Consider the following 6,000-nt stretch of genomic DNA (forward strand, 5'->3'; position numbering starts at 1 on the left):
GCTTTGAGCTGACAGGAAGGCTATGGTAACTTAAATAATCACTCTTTGCAACCGTGGTAAGCAGAAAAGCATCTCACAGCACATTAAATCTTCAGGTGGATGGGCTATAACAGCAGAAGACCACACCAGGTTCAACTTCTGCCAGCCAAGAGCAGGAATCTGAGGCTACAGTGAGGCTACAGTGAGGATGAGTGAGGTGTACAGCATGAGTGTATCATCTTGGGTGAGCTAGGTGGCCTGAAAAGAAGATTTATAGTACATTTCACTTTTAAAACCCATTCCAAGTTCTTCAACTTGCACTGAGCAGGTTTCTGCCACCAGATGGTAGCAGGATGTTATTTTTGCAACTCGCCAAGAACATCAGCTCCCCATTGTAACACCAAATAAAACAGATCTGTCATCGACGTCTTTTCCTCTCTCAACCGGGGCCAAGTGGTGACTCAAATGTTTTTGGGAAGACAGAAAGTAAATTCCAGTCAATAACAATTATAAAAGTAATCAGTGCTTTTGTAATTTTGGCACAACTTTGTACTTTGTAGAACCCTACAGCACGAAAAGGGTCCCTCACTTCACATATGTATGTTTCTCATATAATTTTGTCCGTATGTTTTTCACACGCGACATGAGCCTGTGAGTGGGACACGCTCAGTTGGAAAATGATTGTGCATTTTGACATGTTATATGCCAAGAAACTGGAGACATGCACTCAAGTAAACATGTGGCATCATGTGATTGATATGCAATGAAATAAAAGCATATGTACTGCACATGAAAAAAGAAAACCATGTGAAAGAAATCACAAAAAAAAACAGTTAAATATAACATGTTTAAAACCCATATGGCTAAAATTCATCCATGAAGCTTTTGTGTGTGTGTGTGTGTGTGTGTGTGTGTGTGTGTGTGTGTGTGTGTGTGTGTTTAAAGAGTATGCTTCCAGGTGCTGGGGTTGAGTTAACAAGCTGTAACATGGGATAAACCCAGAATTCAGTGTTTCAAACCAAGTCACTGCATTTTTCACACATGCAGATAAATCATAGTATCTATTACACATATTTTTATCCATATACTGTATACAATAGATATAATTAATACAAAACACACTCACCTTGAAATATCTTTTTTCCCCTCGTAATGTCACAGGAGTCTCTATAAAGGGATTTGGTTGATGTTCCGGCAACCATTTTGTCTAAATCACCTGATCTAAGTACAGTATTTTTCAGACCGCTCCCTGTGAGCCAGGTGGAGTTTTCAGCTTGTCCGGGATATGCACTCAGCATCTGGCTCTTCTTCTGAAAAAGCGATTTCGGTCTTCCACCAGGCTTGACTCTCACCATATCACTCATATCTGAGGCGATTTGCTGTGGTATAAAAGACTTATTCTTAAGACCAACGAAACACTTATTCCTCTTGTCGGATGTGCTGTTTTTGGAAAACGATCCCCTCCAGAGTCGTATCAGTAGCTTCCACTTGGTGTCATGCTGTGTCATTGATTATTCTCATCTGTATAACAGCACGCCCATAAGTGATTGATGAATCTTTCATAAATAGTAATAATTAGTCCACTATGTACATTATTACTACTGGCCCTTGGCATAGCATCATAGACTCTAGGATAGTTTGTACACAACTGATTCTGATTGCACAAATCTTTACAGGTAACATCTTTTCTAAAACATCAACATGGCGATTTTTTACTGAATAGTTAAAGGTTCACAGGAGGACACGCTGCCTCCAACATGTGCTCCAAATCTGTCGAGCTTGCAATAGCACTGACAATGCAAAACACTGCGGATTCTCTTCAAGAACACCTCGGATCTTTCAACAACTCTTAAACATGCAGAAACACCCTTAGCCGTCCTTTCCATCTGTATAATGGGTGTGTTTGTGTCAATTAGGCTCATGTCGAACTCCAGACGGGCAGCTTTCAAGTCCAAGTCATGTCTAATGATGTTTTTACACCAATTACACCAATTAGTTTGCTTGCCAAGTCAGACTCTGAATGAAATTAATATGTTTGGTTTGTTTGGTATTTGGTTTCATTATTTATACATAATTTAACAGACCAGAAAGAAAGAAAGAAAAAAAAGAAAGAAAGAAGGCCTGAAAGGTGTATCAGGCTGAAAACGTACTCGTAAATCTGTCATTCATTGGTCAGAAATAACATCAAAAAGATAAACAAACCTTCATCAAGTGTGTAATCACAAAAAGTACCTGAACATGGATTAGATCAGATAATTAAAACATGATATATATGTCACATCCTGCTTTGCTCTTCTTCTTGTGTGTGATTTTCCAGAAAACAAGGCATTTCTGAAGCTCTGCTGTCCTGATAGACATCTTTGGCGCCAGCTTGGGGAGGCCTTCGCCCTGCAGTTGGCTGATGATGACTGTCCTTCGGTTCAGATTGGGTCTCGTGACTCAGGTTAGCAGCCCACATTTACAAAAAAAAAAAGCTCCAAGCCAATACAAATTGCATGTTTGGTTCACTTCCTGTAGTCAAGTTGATTCAAAGTTGAATCACATTTTCATTGCTTTAGAACCACACCTAGATGCTCTTGGACTGACTGTTTTGGTCTGCACCCGAGTGCAGTTGCTGTGTTCTCATCTGGCTAAAGAACTGCCTAAAGTCCTTCCCATGCCATTCCCTGGTCTTCCCAGGCAGTCTCCCGTCTCAGTACTAACCAGGCCCTTAGGGCTCATTGGGTGGCGCCGATCTACATTTCCCTCGGCCTCTCACCTATACAGCTAGGGTTACAATGGGGGGCTAGTCTTCTGGTAATCGCGAAAGTTTGACTCCCCACTCGCATCTGTATTCCAGCGTGCCTTGCCTGATGGCAATAGGTACCATTTTTATGATGGACTTTTGTATGACCAGACCACGAGTAGAACTCATGATCTCCAATCAAGAGGTGGACATGCTAACCACTAGGCCAGCTCATGGTCTAAATAACTGCACAGAGGGGAAATACCCCAGGGTTCCATTCTCATAAACGGTCTCACCTTCACATCCAAGTCAAGTCTAATCTAAGCTGCTCTACGCTGCTACTCAAATACAGAATGTCAAATCATGTGAAAGTTACTAGAATCAAGTCTCAAATCATGGATAAGTCTGGGGGTGTTTTCACACCTGCACTTTTCATCCAGCTAAATCAGACTCTGGTTTGTTTTCCCCCTTGGTGTGATTTGTTTGGGCAGGTGTGAACACAGTTATCAATTGTGTGTGGACCAAAACAAGTGCACTGAGACCCTTGAGAGGAGGTCTTGGTCTGGTCCAAAATAAACTCTGGAGGGATTTGTTTGTGCTGGGAACATGATCCGACCTCGATTGACCAAACTACCTGGTGTACTCTGCAGGCTTGAGTTATTGGCTCCTGTAGCCAGGTGTACTTTGCCTTCTGGGATGTAGCAGAGCACGCAAACTGTAGCAGCTTGTGTAGAAGTAGTAGTAGTCGTAGCAGCACATCTTCTCTGCAAAACATGAAGCAGTATAGCATTTTCAAGACATTTCTTTGAAGTGTATTCAACATTTTGCTGGTGTAGTTACCTTGCCCAGGACAGAGTCCACCAGGGGGCAAAGTATTGTTTTCAGTAAGGTTTGTTTGTTTGTTTGTTTGTTTTTTGTTAGCAATATTACAAGAAAACAGCTGGACCAATCTTCATGAAACTTTCAGAAAAGATGGGCATTGGTCTCAAATAGAACCTCCAACATTTTGAGGGTCATCCAGTCAAGGTCAAGGTCACCCAAAAGGTCAAAATTGTTTTCTTCATGATATCTTCCTTCATATTCATCATATTTCCTTCAAACTAATTCCAAAACGTTCATCGTTCAATTCTGCTTCCATTGATATGCTACATGATGGGGTATCTCTCATGTTTTTTCTTAGCAGTTGGGGGTAAAATGTCAGGGGGGGTCAAGGTCATTGTTAAAATTTGCATAGTTTCCATTATAGCTCAAAAATGGTTCGAGATAGATGTTTATCATTACCAACATATAGGAAGTCATATATGGGCGATGTAGCTTACAGCAGGTTATGGTCGCTGAACTGCTGGTTGTCCAGGTGGTGCTCTGAAAACAGTGTGGGCTTTATAGATAATTGGGCTAATTTTGAGGGCACTGCTGGCCTGTTAGGGTGGGACGGTATCCATCCCACTCGGGAAGGTGCTGCTCTCATTTCCTGCAGCATAGGTCATAGTCTCAGAACAGGCCTAGTTAATTTCTGACAATCCAGAGCCAAGGCCAGGGAGCAGACGGACAGGCTAAACCGACTGTTTGCTAGCTGCACAGAGTCGTCACTCAGGGTCCACTACATCAAGACTGTGTCTGTTCCCCGAGCTCAACAAAAAAGTAGAAATATTCAGAGAGTTTGTTCCAGTAACCTAATCAGTATAAAATTAGATCATACTGACTGTACAGCCGCTGCCAGCACCTTTGATCTAAAGGTGGGGCTATTAAATACTAGATCGCTTACATCTAAATCGCTAATGGTTAATGAACTCATTACTGATCAGGAGTTTAATGTACTTCGTTTAACTGAAACATGGATTAAGCCAAAAAAATATATAGCATTAAATGAAGCGAGTCCTCCTGGATACAGTTATATACACCAGCCTCATCTAACTGGTAGAGGAGGAGGCGTCGCTGTTATTTATAATGATTATCTAGGTGTAACACAAAAACCTGGTTATAAATTTAATACATTTGAAGTTCTTCATACTCATATAATGTATGTAGCCTCGAAAAATAAGTCTACCCAGTTAATTCCATTACTTATTATTTACAGGCCCCCGGGGCCATATTCTGAGTTTCTTTCTGAATTTGCAGATTTTATCTCTGATCTGGTTATTTCCTTAGACAAAGCTTTAGTTGTTGGAGATTTTAATATTCACTTCGATAACCCAGAAGACCCTTTGAAAACAGCGTTTGTGTCCATTTTAGATTCAGTAGGGATTAATCAGAATGTCATAGGACCGACCCATAATGGTGGTCACACCCTTGATCTAATACTAACATTCGGGTTAAACATAGAAAATATAGTCACACTTCCACAGTCTGAAGTTATCTCAGATCATTATCTCATCTCATTCAAAATATGTCTGAATAATAATATATGCACCTCACCATGCTACTGTATTAAACATACATTCATGTCAACTACTGCACAGAGCTTTATAAATGATCTCCCAGAGTTATCAACTTTGATTGGGTCACTGTCAGCCCCTGCAGAACTTGATCAGGCAACTGAATGCTTAGAGTCAACGTTCCGCCATACTTTAGGTAATGTAGCTCCTCTTAAATGGAAAATGGTCAGAGACAAAAAATTAACACCCTGGTATAATGATGACACTTGCACTTTAAAACAGACCACTCAAAAATTGGAATGTAAATGGCAGCAAACAAAATTGGTAGTGTTCAAATTAGCGTGGAAGGAGAGCTTCCTGAAGTATAGAAAAGCTCTTAGTGCTGCTAGATCAACATATCTCTCCTCCGTAATAGAAGATAACAAAAATAATCCTAGATTCCTATTTAATACTGTAGCAAAATTAACCAGGAATAAGTCCACTATAGACACATGCACACCTGTAGTATGTAGTAGCAACGACTTCATGAATTTTTTTAATGACAAAATTGAGAATATCCGACAAAAAATTCAAACTACTAATTTAAGGTCAGACAATGTAAGTGACCCTGTAGTTAACAATATAACTATATCAGATCATCAATTAGAATGTTTTACTCCCCTTAGAGAAACTGAATTACTTTCATTAATCTCGGCATCAAAAGCCTCAACTTGTGTACTAGATCCCTTACCTACATGTCTATTCAAACAGATAATACCTGAAGTAATTGAACCGCTTCTAAAAATAACAAATTCTTCTCTTAGGATTGGCTATGTACCCAAATCCTTTAAACTAGCAGTGATCAAACCCCTGATTAAAAAACCTGACCTTGATCCCTGTCAGCTGTCCAATTATCGGCCAATATCAAACCTCCCCTTTATC

The sequence above is a fragment of the Neoarius graeffei genome, chromosome 20 (assembly GCF_027579695.1).
Source record: "Neoarius graeffei isolate fNeoGra1 chromosome 20, fNeoGra1.pri, whole genome shotgun sequence".
Lineage (NCBI taxonomy): Eukaryota > Metazoa > Chordata > Actinopteri > Siluriformes > Ariidae > Neoarius > Neoarius graeffei.